Source organism: Mirounga angustirostris, unplaced genomic scaffold (assembly GCF_029215605.1).
Source record: "Mirounga angustirostris isolate CCGP_5_RB_7025 unplaced genomic scaffold, mMirAng1.0.hap1 SCAF_7, whole genome shotgun sequence".
In the NCBI taxonomy this organism is placed as follows: domain Eukaryota; kingdom Metazoa; phylum Chordata; class Mammalia; order Carnivora; family Phocidae; genus Mirounga; species Mirounga angustirostris.
The window spans coordinates 32149853-32168691 of record NW_026991715.1 but is presented as its reverse complement, the minus strand read 5'-3'; the positions used below and the strand labels follow the sequence as shown (position 1 = coordinate 32168691).

The 18839-nt window shown below is 40.4% G+C and overlaps 1 protein-coding gene across 8 annotated transcripts in view; it reads left to right on the top strand.

The window, feature by feature from the left end:
* The first annotated feature begins 305 nt into the window (after nt 1-305).
* The window catches only part of FAM13B (family with sequence similarity 13 member B), an 80114-nt gene continuing 61580 nt past the window's right edge, over nt 306-18839 (top strand). For 5 of the 8 annotated variants that reach the window (XM_064595948.1, XM_045893027.3, XM_045893021.3 and 2 more), the window contains exons 1-2: nt 307-618; nt 18227-18393. The gene's annotated coding sequence lies outside the window, so the exon portion shown is untranslated. Of the gene's footprint in view, nt 619-1106; nt 1450-18226; nt 18394-18839 lie in introns of those variants that run through there. The other 3 variants (XM_045893000.3, XM_045892990.3, XM_064595946.1) reach the window with 2 other exon arrangements.

The window sequence follows — 18839 nt, the reverse complement described above, 5'->3', positions numbered from 1 at the left end:
CCCTCCTACGTCCCCTCCCGAGTTTTCTCTATCTTCTTTCCAAACTCCTCTGGCTGAGGAACCCCAACACCTCCTTTTGGCCCGCGCCGGGCTTCTCGCACTCTAACTCAGGCGCCCACGTCTGGGGCGGGAAAAGCAGGGCGGGTTCTAAAGCCCACAGGCTGCTAGGCTGCGGCGAGGGGCTTTGGGGACCGCCCCCGCCCCATTGGGGCGGGCACGCCCCGCCCCCGCCCGCGGGCCTGCCCCGCCCCCTCCCACGCACGTCACGTCCGGCCCGGCCTCCGCCCGCCCTCCGCCCTCCGCCCTCCGCTCTCCTCCCGCTCGCCGTTAGGGAGGGTCTGCGCTTCAGCCGCTGCTTCAGCCGCTGCTTCAGTCGCCGCTCCTGCCCCCTCTTCCGCGTCTTCGCCGCCGCCACCGCCACCGCCGGGGGCATCGGGGGTTGCTCACCGGGCTGGCCCCGCGCCACAGCCGTCGCTTTAGCGTCCTGCCAGCGGCCGCCACAGGAGGAGGCTCGCCGGCCGCGGAGCCACCTGGAGCCTCAGTTCTCGCTCTCTTGCCGTCGCCGCAGGTCCTGGAGAAGCGGCCGCGGCCGGGGAACGGGGCGTCGCGGTTCCAACGGTAGGTGAACGGGCGGGTACCCTTATTTGCGCATGCGCCGGTCGCCCGGCGCCGCGGCTCTCCCCCTCTGCGCCCCCCAGCGCCTAGTCCCACCCGCGCGGTGCTCAAGGGCGTTGCACGTCGGGGTGCCCGGGTTGGGGGCAGTGCCCTGAAGATGGGCCAGTACGTAGAACGGGCTCCCTTTCTGCTCGAGCTTGAGGAGATGAAGCCGTGCCCGGGCTGCTGAGGGGTGTGGCAGTCTTCGATTTTTCAGCCGCTGCAGTGCGCGTGAGCGGGTGTGCCTTCTTACCTCCTAGCTCCCCCAAAGTCCAAGGCACAGCAACCCACGCGTTTGCTAGTCTCCCCTGAACACCAGACTGCGCCACCTCCCTGCCCACTTCCTTGATGCTGGTCGGTGAAGTTGGTGCAAAAAAAAAAAAAAGTGTGGTTTAATCTGGGCTCAACTGCGCCCCTTTTTAAGATCACGTGAGATGAGTGGTTGCTGACTTCCTTAAATCGCTCGGAGAATATAGCCAAAATTGGTACATTCGGGACTTGTCTAGAGTGCACTTTGAATACGCAGGCCAGAGGGGGTACAGCATTAAGTTTCAGATGGGGCGACTGCTTTCCGAGATAAGGCTATAGGAAATTGAATCGGTTGGCGCACTTGACAAGTGAGAAACAGGTAGACTTTGTAATTAATTAAAAATCAAACTGAGTTTTAGAAAGGCAGTTGTAGAATTTCATTCGGTTCCGCATTATGCCATTTAATCATCGAGAAAAGTACCTCAAGTTCGACATTTACCTTCTTTTCAAGGAGCTGATAATCTAAAAATGACAGCCGGAACCACGGTAATGCATACTATGGACATTAAATAACTGGGATGCACTTTTAAAGGCAGACATTAAATGATAGTTTGAAGTAATGACTTTCTGAGTTAATGTGAGGCTGTGTCTTCAACTTTCCTTTTTCCAAGTACAGTAGCCATACTTGTTGGCCTGGGTTTCTCGTGCGTACTGTGCATTTACTAATTACTTGATGAAATTGGACAGGCTCTATTTGTGTCTCCATTGGGAGCTCCTCCTTTATTAATCTATGCTGCTTTTAAAATTAGGGCAGTATTTTCTCCAGTTTAGTTGTGTCACCAAGTAGGGATATTTGACACAACTTAAGTCCTTAGAAAGATGTAGAAAGGCATATCACAGTGTCATAAAATTCTTCACTGAATGAAGTAAATGTTACAGTATGTTTTTTATTAGAATGCCATTGTTTTAGGACAGAAAATGGCTGAAATGAATGCATAGTGACTTGTCACTTCTCCCTCACCAGTAAAATGACAGCTATTTTTATTATTGTTTATGAATAGTCTCTCATCTGTGCATGGCTTCTTCATTGTACACTAATATTGGAGGTTATAATAGTAGAAATTACTGTAGCTATGCTTGAAAAAATTGTGGTAAAATAATAACAAAATTTACGATTTTAACCATTTTTAAATGAACAAGTTATGGCATTAAGTACAGTTACAGTGTTGTGCAACCATTACCACTATCTAATATTTAAGGAACTTTTTTTTATCATCCCAAACAGAGACTCTGTAGACAGTAATTCCTCATTCCCTTTTACCCTTAACCCCTGGTAACCTTTATTCTACTTCTGTCTATAAATTTGCCTATTCTTGGTACCTCAAGTAGGTGGAATGTGTTTGTCCTTTTGTGTTTGGCTTATTTCATTTAGCATGTTTTCATGGTTCATCTGTGTTATTAGAATTTACTTCCTTTTTAAGGCTGAATTCCATTGTATGTGTATGCAACATTTTGTTTATTCATCTGTTGATGGACATTTGGATTGTTTCTCCCTGTTAAACGGAATTCAATTGAATTTAACAGTCTTACTGGCTTTATTCAACTATTCATGAATCAGGCGGCATCCCATCCAGCAGATCGAAAGGAGCTCTGAGGAGCTTACAAAATGGAAGGCTTTTATAGGCAGAAGGAGGCGGGACAAGGAAGTTACTAGCAAAGAGTGGGTTGTTTCAGGCAGGTCACCATACTTTGGTGGACAGCCTGAGTCTTATCAGGCAGTTTACCTCACTAGTGCTGACCAGGAAATTCCAGACTGACTGGTTAAGATTACATTCTTGGGGGAGGCAGTTAGGTAGATAATAAGTTTTAGTTTGGTGATTGAGGTTTAGCCTGGGTGACTCCATTTTGGACCCATTGTCTGTTTCTCTCTCTTTTTTTTCTTTTTTTTTTTAAGTAGGCTCCATGCTCAATGTGGGGCTTGAACTCACACCCCAAGGTCAGGAGTTACATGTTCTACTGACTGAGCCAGCCAGGTGCCCCCTGTTGTCTCTTAATTTTAACACGTGTTTTGCCTGTTGTTAATAACGCTGCTGTGAATGTTTCTGTACAAATGTCTGTTTGAGTCCCTGCTTTTCATTCTTTTGAGTATGTATCTAGCAGTGGAACTGCTGCATCATATGGTAATTCTATGTTTAACTTTTTGGGGAACATCCAAACTGTTTTCCAGGGCTGCTGCACCATTTTGCATTCCTGTTAGCAAAGCACAAGGGTTCCATTTTCTCCACATCCTCTCCTAACAGTTGTTACTTTTTTTTTTTTTTTTTTTTTTGTGGTTGGTTGGTTGGTTGATTTGTTTGATAGTAGCCATCTTAATGGGGGTGAGCTGGTATTTCATCGTGGTTTTGCTTTTCATTTCCTTAATAGATAAAGATGTTAGGGGCGCCTGGGTGGCTCAGTCGTTAAGCGTCTGCCTTCGGCTCGGGTCATGATCCCAGGGTCCTGGGATGGAGCCCTGCATCGGGCTCCCTGCTCGGCGGGAAGCCTGCTTCTCCCTCTCCCACTCCCTCTGCTTGTGTTCCCTCTCTCACTGTGTCTCTCTGTCAAAAACTAGATAAAAATCTTAAAAAAAAAAAAAAAAAAGAGATGAAGATGTTGAACGTCTTTTCATTTGTGTATCTTTGGAGAAATGTCTGTTCACGTCCTTTGCTCATTTTTGGATTTTTTTTTGTTTCTTTGTTTTATTTATTTATTTTTTAAAGACATTTGACAGAGACACAGTGAGAGAGGGAACACCAGCAGGGGGAGTGGGAGAGGAAGAAGCAGGCTTGCCGCTGAGCAGGGAGACCAATGCGGGGCTCTATCCAAGGACCCTGGGATCATGACCCGAGCCGAAGGCAGACGCTTAACGACTGAGCCACCCAGGCGCCCCTCTTTGTTGTTACTTAAAAAAAAAATTTAAATATTTTTAATATTAAAATTTTAATTTAATTTTTAAAATATTTTTCTTTTTCTTTAAGATTTTATTTATTTATTTGACAGAGAGAGACACAGCAAGAGAGGGAACACAAACAGGGGGAGCGGGAGACGGAGAAGCAGGCTTTCCGCCGAGCAGGGAGCCCAATGAGGGCTCGATCCCAGGACCTGGGATCATGACCTGAGCTGAAAGCAGACGCTTAATGGCTGCACCACAATAGCTTTTTAAAGTTATTTTATACATGAATTAAATCTTTTATCTGAAAAGCTGTTCCAAAAGTGAGCTATTTAAAAAACTATTTAAAAAATAGAACTAGAAAATTTCTGTTTTATACATGGATAAACAACAGAGGGACTGATGATATCTGAAAAAGGTTTCCAATTATATGGTAGGTCACTCTATATTTAGAACCCAACTAGATGTATGTCAGTACCAAGAACTTACTTCCATCACTTCAATATTACAAAGGTACATCCATTAAATAAAGGCCCTGTCTTCACCAGTGAGTAACATTACCGCTTCTAAACTTTCCTTTGTTTTATTGAGTGTTTTATTAACATGGCTAGGGGCAGAGGAGGAGATTACTTGGTAGAGAAAAAGGAATTGTAGTATGCACACATGAACTTTACCTGAGTCACTGTTGCCCAAGCGAGGCAGTAAGCTAATATGTGAATAGGTTCAATGTGGGGCCTTGTAGAAGAGCTGACTTTGATTGGAAATGGAAATAAGGCAGGATATTTGGAATCGAATGGAATAAGGCAATTTTGCCACAAAATCATGTGGTACCCCGAATACATAGTAGTAGTAATGGGATTACAAGAGTAACTCATTATCAGATTCATTTATTCATTCACCAAATATTTATCTCCTAAATTCCAAACTTAACAAGCAGTCACTTGGTGACAGTTGTATAACTTTGTAAATTTAGTAGGCATCATTGAATTGTACACTTGAAAAGAGTGAATTTTGTGGTATGTAAAATTATATCTTAATAAAGCTGTTTTTTGTTTTTTTAAACAAAAACACCAGCAGACTTCATGGAGCTTATGCTGTCTTGGGAGAATAAGACATTAAACATAGAAAGAAGTATATAATAAAACTTACGATGAATGTTTTGGAGCCAAGGAATGTTATGCCTCGAGAGAATTTAACTGGCAGAGATCATTAGATTGAATAGGTTGGAGAAAGCCCCTCCAAGAATGGTACTTGAGTAGGAGCTGAAGATGAGTAGGATGAAGTGGGGAGAGTGTTTTAGGTAGATGAATCAGGATGTGTAAAAGTCTTAGATTGAGGAAAATGAGGTGGATTTAGAGGATAACTTAATGAAATTTACTGGATTTCTGTTAGAGGGAAATACTCCAATCTTTTCTGCCAAATTATTACTTAGCTATAGTGTGTATTTTCTTTTTTTAAAGATTGTATTATTTATTTGCCAGAGAGAGAGAGTGGGAGGGAGAGCACACAAGCAAGGGGAGTGGCAGGCAGAGGGAAAAGCAGGCTCCTTGCGGAGCGGAGAGCCTGATGGCAGATCTGTCCCGGGATCCAGGGATCATGACCTGAACCAAAGGCAGAAGCTCAACCGACTAAACCACCCAGGCACGCTCTAGTGTATATTTTCTTTTCCTTTTGTATATGATGCATGATAATTCGTATCTCTTTGATTTTAAACAATTTTCAGAGGAATGTCTCTCAAGTTTATTATTGTCCTTTTTAGGAATAGAAAAACAGAAAATGTTGAGCTGTTTACTCTTCTTTTTTATTATTATGTTATATTCGTTTTTTTTTTTTTTAAGATTTTATTTGAGAGAGTGAGAGAGAGAGACAGAGCATGAGAGAGGGGAGGGACAGAGGGAGAAGCAGACTCCCCACTGAACAGGGAGCCTGATGTGGGGCTCGATCCCAGGACCCTGGGATCATGACCTGAGCTGAAGGCAGGTGCTTAACCGCCTGAGCCATTTACTTATTCTTAAAATATTTTTGCTTTTATCAAGCTGCTGTTCCATACATTTGGAGAGGAAAAGTAAAAAGAAACAACTTAAAAAAATTTTTTTATTGTTGAAGTATATTTGACATTGCAATGTTAAATTAGTTTCAGGTGTGTATCACAGTGACCAGCAGTTCTATACATTATTCAGTGCTCACCACAGTAATTGTGGTTACCATATGTCACAACATTATTACAGTATTGTTAATACATTCCCTTTGCTGTACTTTTCATCTCCATGACTTATAACTGGAAGTTTATACCTCTTTTTTTTCTATAATTTTTTTTTTTTTTAAGGATTTTTACTTATTTATTGAGAGAGAGAGAGAATGATAGAGAGCATGACAGGGAGGAGGGTCAGAGGGAGAAGCAGGCTCCCTGCTGAGCAGGGAGCCCGATGCGGGACTCGATCCTGGGACTCCAGATCATGACCTGAGCCGAAGGCAGTCGCTCAACCAACTGAGCCACCCAGGCGCCTGGAAGTTTATACCTCTTAATCCCCTTCATCTGTCTTACCCATTCCTCTGTATTTATGAATCTGTTATTGTTTATTCTATCAGTATATGAATATAAGTTAAATCATATGGTATTTCTCTCTAATTTACGTCTCTTAGCATAGTGTCTTCATCCATCCATGTTGTGGCAAATGGCAAGATCTCATTCTTTTTTATTTTTTTTATTTTTTTAAAGATTTTATTTATTTGAGAGAGAGAATGAGAGAGAGCACAAGAGGGAAGAGGGTCAGAGGGAGAAGCAGACCCCCCACTGAGCAGGGAGCCCCATGTGGGATTTGATCCCGGGACTCCAGGATCATGACCTGAGCCGAAGGCAGTCGCTTAACCAACTGAGCCACCCAGGCGCCCTCATTCTTTTTTATATCTGAGTAATACTCCATTGTGTGTGTGTGTGTACCACATTATCTTTAACCATTCATGGGACATTTGGGTAGTTTTTATATCTTGGCTGTTGTGAATAATGCTGCAGTAAACATAGGGGTGCATCTGTCGTTTTGAATTAGTGTTTTCATTTTCTTTGGATTAGTATCCAGTAGTGTGATAACCACTTATTGATTGATACAGTGGGTGCTTAGTTGATTGGCAGGGAAGCGGGTGGTGGGAGGGTAGGTGCTTTGTGGTCCTAATTTGGGAAAAAAACACTAGTCACAGTGAATTAAAAATTCAGAAAGGCAGGGGTGCCTAGCTAGCTCTGTTAGTGGAGCATGAGACTCTTGATTTTGGGGTTGTGAGTTTGAGCCCCATGTTGAGTGTACAGATTACTTAAAATAAAATCCTTAAAATTGGGGGACACGCCTGGGTGGCTCAGTTGGTTAAACGTCCAACTCCTGATCTCCGCTCAGGTCTTCATCTCAGGGTTGTGAGTTCAAGCCCTTTGTTGGGCTCCACATTAGGCAAGAGCCTCTTTAAAAAAAATTTGGAAAGGCAAAGGAACTCAAATTTAGAATCAGATAAGATGAGAGAGTTTTTATAGGAAAAGCAGACCATATTATGGTTGATTGTAGAGTAACTTTTGAAACTTATAATTTCAGGGACGCCTGGGTGGCTTAGTCGTTAGGCGTCTGCCTTCAGCTCAGGTCATGATCCCAGGGTCCTGGGTTTGAGCCCCAAGTTGGGCTCCCTGATCAGTGGGAAGCCTGCTTCTCCCTCTCCCACTCCCCCTGCTTGTGTTCCCTCTCTCACTGTGTCTCTCTCTGTCAAATAAATAAATAAAATCTTTAAAAAAAAAACAACTTATAATTTCAAAAGATAAACTTTTTTCTACTAAGGAATATTGTAGTGTTTGAATATTGATTTTTGAGTAGCAGGTACAGAATGTTTAAGTGTTTTATAAATTAGGAATATATCATATATTTCACTGAAATTTTAAACAAAGTTTTCAGTGATGATTGTAGTCATTGTTACCTGAAAGAACATCCACTTAAAAGGTAACAGTCATAGAGTTCTAATCACTAGTTCAGTGGCTTTGAACCAGTTTCTTCAGCTTTCTGAGATTTTTTTTGTTCCTATTCTGAGAGGGAATGGTGATCTGTCCTGCTTATCTCACATAGGATGGTTGTGAGGATTCATTTGGATAGTGAACTGGAAAGTACGCTAGAAATGATAGCATCAGGTCAGATATTGGAGTTCTACCTTTTTTTTTTTTTTAAATAAAGATTTTATTTATTTGTTTGAGACAGAAGGAGACAGCAGGAGTGGGGGTAGGGGCAGAGGGAGAGGGAGAAGCAGGCTCTCCGCTGATCCGGGAGCCCGACACGGGGATGGGGCTCTATCCTAGGACCAGGAGATCACGACCTGAGCTGAAGGCAGATGCCCAACCATCTGAGCCACCCAGGCACCCCTGGAGTCCTACTTTTGTTTAGTGTTCACCACTGAGGAAACAAAGGAGAAGTCATATCTTTTGCTTTCAAGGTTCAATCTAGTGGGGAGGACACATACAAAAATAAGTATATTAAGTGCTTTTTTTGTTCACGTGCTAGCTTTCTTTTCTTTCTTTCTTTCTTTTTTCCCCCCAGAGCAGTTTCTATACAAGTTTGTTCAAAAGAGAAATGTCCTGATTTCAAGGGACCCAAGAACAGGTTGTAGGATTACCCATAATACCCCTTACATGAAAAAAATGGAAGTGTTATAGTTTTGTATTGTGCAATAAGAAGTGATAACCTAGTCTTCTTAAAACTTTGCTCATTAGTTTGTGGTAGGTGCTGGGTGTGCATGTTTTCAATGGAAAAGAGGTGAAAGGTTACTAGAATAGAGGAGTCTGGAAGAGTCAAAATTTGTCCAAATTGAGATTACATGCACACATTTAACTGTCTACAGTGTGTGTTCTCTATAATGCATAAATTGTAGTGCTATTAAAAAAGGATCACTCACTCATTGTGCTAGTATTTAGTGTGAAGAGCTAATTTAGCTGATAAGTCACTTTGACTTAATGGAAAATCATGCTACATTAGTGGACCAGTGACGCTGGAGTGCTTGTGGGAAAAGGGAACCTATCGGGAGGCATCTTCTTCTAGCACATTCAGGCTTACCTTTCCAGGGCGCCTGGGTGGCTCAGTTGTTAAATGTCTGCCTTCGGCTCAGGTCATGGTCCTAGGGTCCTGGGATCGAGCCCCGTATCAGGCTCCCTGCTCAGCGGGGAGCCTGCTTCTCCCTCTCCCACTACCCCTGCTGTTGTTCCCTTTCTCACTGTGTGTCTCTTTGTCAAATAAATAAAATCTTCAAAAAAAAAGAAAGTGTTACCTTTCCTCATGTAGATATTTTTTTTAAGATTTATTTATTTATTTGAGAGAGAGCGCGAGAATGTGCATAGGGGAAGGTACCTCGTGGTCTCCTTGGCTTTTTGAATCAGAATTGAGGCTGCTTTCCAAGTGTTGAACACTTAGCCAACTGAGCCAGGTACCATGCTCGTTTTATTTTTTAATCTACCTTTCTTCCTCTTTCTTTCTTTTCTTTCTTTTCTCCTTTCGTAATCTCTACTCCCAGTGTGGGGCTCAAACTTATAACCCCGAGATCAAGAGTCATATTCTCTACTGATTGAGCCAGCCAGGTGCCCCCAGTAGTACTCATTTTAATGTTCTGGTTTCTTAAGACTTAAAACATTTAGATTAGAAAGATTTGCAGTTAGATCCACCAGTATATTTTAGCATCATCATTTACAAATTTTAAAGTTAAGCTGAGTAACTTGAGGCTCATAATACTTTTTATTTATTTATTTGAGAGAAAGAGTGTGAGCGAGCACGGGGCAGGGAGGGGCAGAGGGAGAGAGAGGCTTAAGCAGACTCTTTGCCCACAGTGGAGGCCCACTCAGGGCTGGGTCTCACGATCCTCAGATCCTGAGATCACCACCTGAGCTGAAACCAGGAGTCCAACTGACTGTGCCACCCAGGTGCCCCACTTTCAGTTTTTATATATATATGAAAGTGTCTGATTCACAGCATTATTCTAGGTGTGAGAAATAACTTGTAAAGTGCTTCAGATATTTTCGTAAGTAATTGTTACTTTTCCTTCATGATTTGATTATCTTCGGTTATTGTTATTGTGGAAAGTAGATGTGGCAGCCATTTTTGATGTTTTATTTAGTTTTTAATCACTTAAGGAGATGCCCCTTCTTGTTAATCTTAACTTCGAATAGACAGTATTGTTTCTTCTTTATGTCTTTATTCAACATATATTTAAAAAACTAAATTATGTGTCAGGTATTGGGTGAGGCCTTTAGCGTTACAAAGATGAAATGACAGGGTTCCTACCTTCATGGATCCTCTCCACTGAGAGATAGACATACTTTAATTCTGTGAGATAATTGCTAAAAAGCTCATGGTATATTAGGAGCAAAGAAGAGGGAGAACTGTGTGCTTTGGAAAATTAGGCAAGGTTTGATAGGAAATTAGAATTGGACTCAAGTATCCATAGAAGTTTGGTGAACTGGATGGGATTGGTTAGGGTAGTGGTTGGTTATGGTGTTGAGTTACCACTTCAAGCACAGAAAATGGTACGTGTAGAGCCTGAGAGCTGTGGATTAGGGGCTTCAAGTAACTTAAGTATTGCTGGAGAGTAGAGTGAGGTGAAACAGTGGCAGGAACGGAGATTTTACTGGTAGGTAAAGTACTTGTAGGCCATGCAGTGGAGTTTAGGATTTAGTTTATATGCTGGAGGTTCTTAAATCTTTCTGTGCATTGTTATCACCTGAAGAGCTTATTAAACATGAGGTCCAGGCCATGTTCTCATGGATGCTGGATTGGGGTGGTGGCTTTGTACTCTGTATATTGAACAAAACCCCTCCCATCCCCAGACGAAGTTAGAGAAACAGTGCTTTAGGCCACTGGTCTCAGAAGTGAGGTACTGGCACTTGTTTTTTTTTAAATTTGTAAATATAAGTATAGTTGACATATAATATTGTATTAGTTCCAGGTGTACAACATAGTGATTTGACATTTATATACATTAGGAAATGCTCACTGCAATAAGTACAGTTACCATCTGTCACCATACAAAGTTATCACATTATTATTGACTGTATTCCCTGTGGTGTACTTTTCATCTCTGTGACTTACTTATTTTATTACTGGAATTTTGTACCTCTTAATACCTTTCATCTATTTGTCCCTCTCCCCACTCCCCTCCCCTCTGGCAACTACCATTTTATTCTCTGTGTTTGAGTCTGTTTCTGGTTTTTGTTTCATTTCTTAGATTCCACATACAAGTGAAATTGTGTGGATGTCTTTCTGATTTATTTCACTTAGTGTAATATCCTCTAGGTCCATACATGTTGGAAATGGCAAGATCTCATTCTTTTTTATGGCTGAGTAATATCTCATTGTATATACACATCTTCTTTATTCATTCATTCATTGATGGATGCTTAGTTTGCTTCCATATCTTGGCTACTGTATATAATGCTGCAGTAAGCATTGGGGTGCATGTATCTTTTCAGAATAGTGTTTTCATTTTCTTTGGGTAAATACTCATAAGTGGAATTACTGGATTGTATTCTTTTCTGTATTTATTTTTAAAAGATTTTATTTATTTATTGGACAGAGAGAGACACAGTGAGAGAGGGAACATAAGCAGGGGGAGAGGGAGAAGCAGGCTTCCCGCTGAGCAGGGAGCCCAGTGCGGGGCTCGATCCCAGGACCCTGGGATCATGGCCTGAGCCAAAGGCAGGCAGACACTTAACGACTGCGCTATCCAGGCACCCCAGTATTTCTGTATTTCATTTTTTGAGGTACTTCTAAACTGTTTCCCATAGCAGCTGCACAAGTTTACTTTCCCACCAACAGTTCCCTTTTCTCTATATACTTGCCAACACTTGTTATTTCTTTTTGATACTAGCCGTTCTGACAGGTGTGAGGTGATATCTCATTGTGGTTTTGATTTACATTTCCCTGGTTAGAGTGATGTTACATGACTGTTGGCCATCAGTATGCCTGTGTTGTAAAATGTCTATTCAGGTCCCCTCCCTGTTTTTTTAATCGGTTTGCTTTTTGGTGTCATGAGATGCTTACATTTTGGAAGGACAGGATGATCTATTAAAGTGTGTGTGTGTGTGTGTGTGTGTGTGTAGCAGTAATAGTAAAAATTTTTTTTTTGACTTTTTAAAGATTTTATTTATTTGAGAGAGAGAGCCCAAGGGGGAGGGAGGGGAGAAATGGGGAGGGAGGAAGAGGGAAAGAATCCCAGGCTGACTCTGCACTGACGGGGCTGGATCTCACAACCCTGAGATCATGACCTGAGCTGAGACCAAGAGTCTAATGCTTAACTGACTGAGCCACCCAAGGTGCCCCACAATTTGTTTTTATGTATTAAAATTATTTTTATGTATGTTTATTATGTATAATATGTTAGTATATTATTTACTACTCTAGTTTAGAAATACGCATACAATACAAAAATAAAGGGTGGATTCATAATTTTTTTCCTGATCAAAAATTTGGAGTCTGGGACTCTAGGCAGTGGAAAACAATTCAGGAATTTTGTTCAGGGGGGGATTTGGGTTAGATTTTAGTTTTGAGGAGATTAGTGAGGACAATAGATGAGGGGACTTAGTTACAGGGGTTTCATCTCCCTCTGGCTTTATTACTTTGTTTTGATTGGAATAGCTTGAAATCATGTTTGGAGGTTATAAAATAACTGACCGTGGTCATGAAACCCTTTTGAGAGTTTTTCAAAATGAACCAGGCTGTTTACCAGTAGCTTGAATCTACAGGGACAACCAATTTTTGCCTGAATACATTAAATGAGAGGAATAATAAGTTGTTTCAAGGTAAAATGGTTTACATTTAGTGTGTTGTAGTCTTTGAAATATATGTGCTATATCTAGTATCTTAGTTTGGCAACTGTAGTCCTACAAAATAGGCTTAATTCCATTGTTCATTGTAGTTTTGTGTAATGACCATGGAGGAAGATTGTACTCGCAAGTAGTATGTTAAAGTGCACTCAGATGAACAAGTCCTCGGGCATAGGGGTAAAAATTGTCACAAGGTGTACTTCATACTCTTTTTTCTGTTTTTTTTTTAAGGTGAAGAAGTTCCTAAACTTTTGAGTGTTATAGCTCTTTAATTTAAAATACTTCTAATCCTGAATTCTGTTTTATCCTATAATACTTAATGGCACAGTCAGTATGAATTTAATAATAGATTTAATTGACTTGGTGTTTTCTTTGATCAAAATAGCATCTATGAACATATCACAAGTAACTTTATGTGCTCTTGAGACATTTGTTCAGCCTGTTTGTTTGGTGTAGTGTTAAGGGTTTCAGACAAATTAATGCCTTGTCAGTTTTTCAGATCAGGAAGGAATCACTGATTTAGCATTTTGGGAACCTTCATAGAGCTATCTTTGTTCAGTTTGAATGAAGATGGTGCCTTCTGAATGAAGAGGTGCCTTTTCCTTTGCTTTGATGAAATGTTTAGAGCTTGCTAATGAAAACCTAAATATAAGGAGCAGGGGTAAATTTATTTGCCTTAAACTTTGGTTCATTGCCTTAGATTCAGACAGTGTAATTGTCTACAAACGTAAATCTCTTTTCCCAAAGTTTACCATCTTTTTTTAAAAGATTTTATTTATTTATTTGACAGAGACACAGCGAGAGAGGGAACACAAGCAGGGGGAGTGGGAGAGGGAGAAGCAGGCCTCCCGCCAAGCAGGGAGCCCGAAGCGGGGCTCGATCCCAGGAGCCTGAAGATCATGACCTGAGCCGAAGGCAGACGCTTAACCGACTGAGCCACCCAGGCGCCCCCAAAGTTTACCATCTTTATTGAGGCCCAGCTCCCTGTTGACTTTTTCCTCATAGTAAACTAGTGATAGGGATTTGTTTTTCTTTTTGGCTTTAGCAGTTATTAAGGTAGCTCTTTTAAATTTTTCTGTGTGAATTGTATCCTATTTTATCAAAAAGCATTTAGGGCAAAAGTGAATTTTCTCATTCCTTTCTATTCATTTTGAAAGTAGAACTTCTTTTTTTTTAGATTTTTTTTATTGAGTTGACAGAGACACAGCGAGAGAGGGAACACAAGCAGAGGGAGCGGGAGAGGGAGAAGCAGGCTTCCTGCAGAGCAGGGAGCCCGATGTGGGGCTTGATCCCGGGACCCTGGGATCATGACCTGAGCCGAAGGCAGATGCTCAATGACTGAGCCACCCAGGCACCCCGAAAGTAGAACTTTTTCACATGAAAATGACAGTTCATCTTGGCAGATGCTGCTCTTACCACAGATGGTTTATTTGCAAAACGATAAAACTTTATTAGTATAGCACAGATCGAATCTTAATACTGTTACATTGTTTTGTTAAATTGTTGGCTTTGAAAAGACTTAATCTTCAGTCCAACTTTAATTTCTTTTTTATTGCTATATAGAAAATGTAGTCGTTTCTAAATGTGCTGGATAACATACTAGGGCGAATAGGATAGGTTCTTGAAATGTGGTTGAAAGAGATCTTTTATTTTTCTTTTTTGGATAGAGAAGTATATTTTAAAAATGACATACTCTATAATGAAAATAGTTTGGTATTAGATAACCTATTAAAGTGATGTTATGTCTTTATTTGTATGGTTTCTTTTTAATTTTTTCAGTTTTTTTTGAAGTATAATTTACATGCAGTAATAATTTATATACAGTAACGTTCACCAATTAAATGTCCAGTTCAGTAAGTTTGACATGTGTGTTAAGCATGAAACCACTACCATAGTCATGACAGAACATTTCTATCACCCCAGAAAGTTCTCAATGTTTTTTGGTTTTCTTGTCAGTGAAATGGATATAGTGAAAGTATCTGCATCCATAGAATTGTTGTAAGGATAAATGAATTCATACATTTAAAGCCCTTAAGGGGTACCTGGGTGGCTCAGTCGGTTAAGCGTCTGTCTTCAGCTCAGGTCATGACATCAGGGTCCTGAGATCAAGGCCCACGTCTGGCTCTTCTCTCTGTGGGAAGTCTGCTTCTCCCTCTCCCTCTGTGCTGTCTCTCACTCTGTCTCAAATATATAAATAAAATCTTTAAGAAAAATAATAAAGCCCTTAAAATAGTTCCTGGCAAATAGTTCCTTTTTTTTTTTTTTTAAGATTTTATTTATTTGAGAGCACAAGAAGGGGGAGGGTCAGAGGGAGAAACACACTCCCTACTGAGCAGGGAGCCCGATGTGGGACTCTATCCAGGATCATGACCTGAGCCAAAGGCAGTCGCTTAACCGACTGAGCCACCCAGGTGGCCGGTTCCTGGCATATTGTGAGAGCTCAGTTATTTGTCCATTGTATTGATGTTGGTGTCCTCTACCTTTTTTAAAAAGCTCCTCTCTACAAATTTTATTAGGTATTTAAAACTTAAAAGATTCTGTACTAAGCCATCAAAAAACCTGAAATCTTGCCATTTGCAATGATATGGATGGAACTAGAGGGTATTATCCTAAGTGAAATAAGTCAATCCGAGAAAGACAATTATCATATGATCTCACTGATATGTGGAATTTAAGAAACAAGGCAGAGGATCATAGGGAAGAGAGGAAAAAATGAAACAAGATGAAATCAGAGAGAGAGACAAACCATAAGAGACTCTTAATCTTAGGAAACAAACTGAGGGTTGCTAGAAGGGAGCTGGGTGGGGGCATGGGGTAACTGGGTGGTGGACATTAGGGAGGGTATGTGTTGTAATGAGCACTGGATATTACATATAAGACTGATGAATCACAGACCTATACCCCTGAAACAAGTAATACATTATATGTTAATAAAAAAAAAGGTTCTGTGCTATTAAATGTGTATGTTGCTATCATATATATGTATATATAAGTGGAACTGAATGGAATGCAGAAATACCTTGATCTTCAGCAGAACTCAAGTTGATAGCCTGGTAGATGAAGGTACACTTTCCTGAATGTACTTATCACCCACCGTTATTGAAAATTGGTATTTAATTGCCTTTTTTTTTTTAAATCACTCTTGTCTCATGATGTAAAATTCAAAATGATTTCTTACTTGTCAGTACCACTATAGGAGGCAACAGTCATTTGTATATAAAATGATTTTGCTGTTTTAGGGGTGCCTGGCTGGCTCAGTCAGTAGAGCATTCAACTCTTGATCTTGGGGTTGTGAATTTGAGTCCCATGCTGGGGGGGGGGGGGAATATTGTACTTAAAATTTAAAAAAATCTTAAAATGATTTTGCTGTTCTGATTTATAATAAAATCATGCTTTTGGAAATCGTTGGTTATTTTGAAAGTCTGAGCATTGTATTCTCTTGTGTCAAGCCTTTTATTGATTAACTGCTTTCTTTGCTTTTATTGATTCTAAGACATTTCATCAGATCTCTTTGGGACATTTTTCTATGGTACCTGATACTATTTTCTTTGAGAATTGGATTTTGTAGTTTAGATGTCACATGAATTTTCTGTAGTAATGAAATTACTACAAACAGGATAACTCTAAAATAATAGAAATTTTTTCCTCACAGATCTAGAGAGGCCAGAAAGCTAGAATCAAGTTGTGGACAGGGCCATATTCCCTCCAGGGGTTCTGGGGAGGAATCTTCCTTTGCCTCCTCCAGCTATGTGTTCTGTCTTCTCCTTAAAAGAACACCAGTCACTGGATTTAGGACTCACCCTAAAACCAGGATGATTTTTTTTTTTTTTTTGGAAGATTTTATTTGAGAGAGCCAGAGAGCACAAGCAGGGGGAGCATCAGAGGGAGAGGGAGAAGCAGGCTCCCCACTGAGCAGGGAGTGCAACATGGGGCTCGATACCAGGGTCCTGGGCGCAGGCCTAACTAACCAAGCCACCCAGGCGCCCTCAGGATGATTTCGTCTTGAGATCCTTAACCAATTGCATATGCAAAGACCCTATTTCCAAGTAAGTTCACATTTTGAATTCCTGGGTGAACATGAGTTTTTTGGGGAACACTGTTGGACCCACTACAGATAGAAAGGGAATACTTACACGATTTAAGCTCTGACAAGGAGTGGGGAACAGGATTAAATAATGTCAAAACTACTTTGCATTTTGCAGGAATGTTATTTTGGGCCACTCTCCAGTCTAAATGCTTTTGCACTGTGCTGATTCCTGGTTTCATTAACAAGGCACAGAAACACTGAGTACCCATTTTAGTGAACATAGAACTTGCCTCTAACAAAACTCTTCTAATGAGTGTTCATTTATTGTACATCAAGCAAATCCCCTTTTTCTTTATGTCATGAAGGTATCAACCTGACTTTTACTATAAGTTCATTAAACATTTTATCCCTGAAGTTAACCTCTCTAAAAGATCTGTAACTTAACTTTGAAGTTGTGTTTCAGATGAATAGGCTACATGTTTTAACAGGCATTTGAGGATGTTTGGGAAGTAATCATCTACCGAAGATTTGTTGTGGGAATGTGGTTTTCCTTCCCCTCCATTTTTCATGTTCCTCCTGGAGGTATATGTTACCAATAAGACATTTTTGAAAACCACACTGAATGATAATACTCTTCTGCTTACCTGGACTCTCTTGAGCAGAGTGCTGTAGCACAGTTTCCTGAGCTTATTAAAAGGTTTTTAAGTAGATTACTGGAATTCACAGGGGGTGATGAAATAATAGTTCACAGATGAGACCAAATATTAAACGCATTGTCAAGCAGGTCTCCTCTCTCCCCAGCCTGTTTGCTGGTCTTTTAACGTTTAATACAAAGAAGAAAGAAAACTGGTTCTCTACTACCTTCATGTATTACCTCAGTTAAGCAGCTGTATAGTTATTACTCTTATATAAAGGAAACCTGAGATTAGAGACATGAAGACATGGGAGTTGTTCAGGGTCACATGTATAGGATGGTGGAGTTAATGTTTGAATGTTAGCTTTTCTGGTTCTGTTAAGTGCTTTTTTCCAACATGTGCTGTCGTCTCCAAACCAGAAAGCTCAGACAACTGCATTCTTGCTAAAAAAATATTTGCTGTATACAAAGAAAAGAATAAAGTACATAAGTGCTTTTCCAAGCTTAAAATTATGTCTTCATTTCTTCGATCTGAAAATGTTTCTGTGTTTTGTTCTAAGTATATGAGGACCCAGTGGAGGTGGGCGGGGTGTGTGTGTGTTCAAATGAAGGATCCATTGAAGAAAATGGATTATTTGAGTGGTGTAATCTCTGAAGATCTGTACTATTAAAGATTCTCCTTTGTAATGCTTTTATTTGTTTTCACCAGAAAGATTCTTGTCCAGGTTGGCCATCATAATTTGAAACCTTGTGCAAGATTTTGCCTTTAACTAGGTCACAGGCAAATTTTCAGGCAGAAGAATGGTTTTCAGTATAGTTACCCTCCTAAATGGACTTCACTGCTTATTCTAGGTGCTTCTCATAGTATGAGATGGTTTGGGAAATGAATTTTTTTTTTTCTTCTAGATTAACTGCTGAAGTACTGATCGAGTTCTGCGTTTCTTCAATGAGGAACTACAGGCTGATCTTCTGCCATAATCTCAAACAGCCATAAATGACAAAAGAATGCTTGCTCAGTGAGGGTAGCTGGTGCAGAAGCCATTTTTTAAACTTAGGTGTTTAAGTACTCAAAGGTAAGTTTTCAAAATGGTAACTCCCATGCTGTATAAATCCACAGGAATTTTGGAATTTATCTCCTGTTGCTGCTATTTGATTTTTAACTTGAGGTTTTGTAGTTATTAGCTGGCACCATATACGTTGAAGAATGGATTTTGCTTGTCTAAATTGTATAAATTTATGGCATTTTTGCTTCCCCTGAGTTGATTTCTGTTGTTTCTGTAAGTTGAGTGGATTGTTTCCCAGTCATATTGCGACACTCTTGATCAACTGGGGTACGGCTATTATGTAACTTATATAGAAGTTATTTTTGCAAACTTTAGAATATTGAGTAGATTTACTGTTTTACTCTGTTCTCTCTTGTAGTGAGAAAGGAATTGTTTCTCTCGTGTGGTGAAAAAAAGCCCAGTTGGTGTCATTTTGTTCATTAACAACTTTTTTTCAAAAAAAAGTTTTTCTTTTG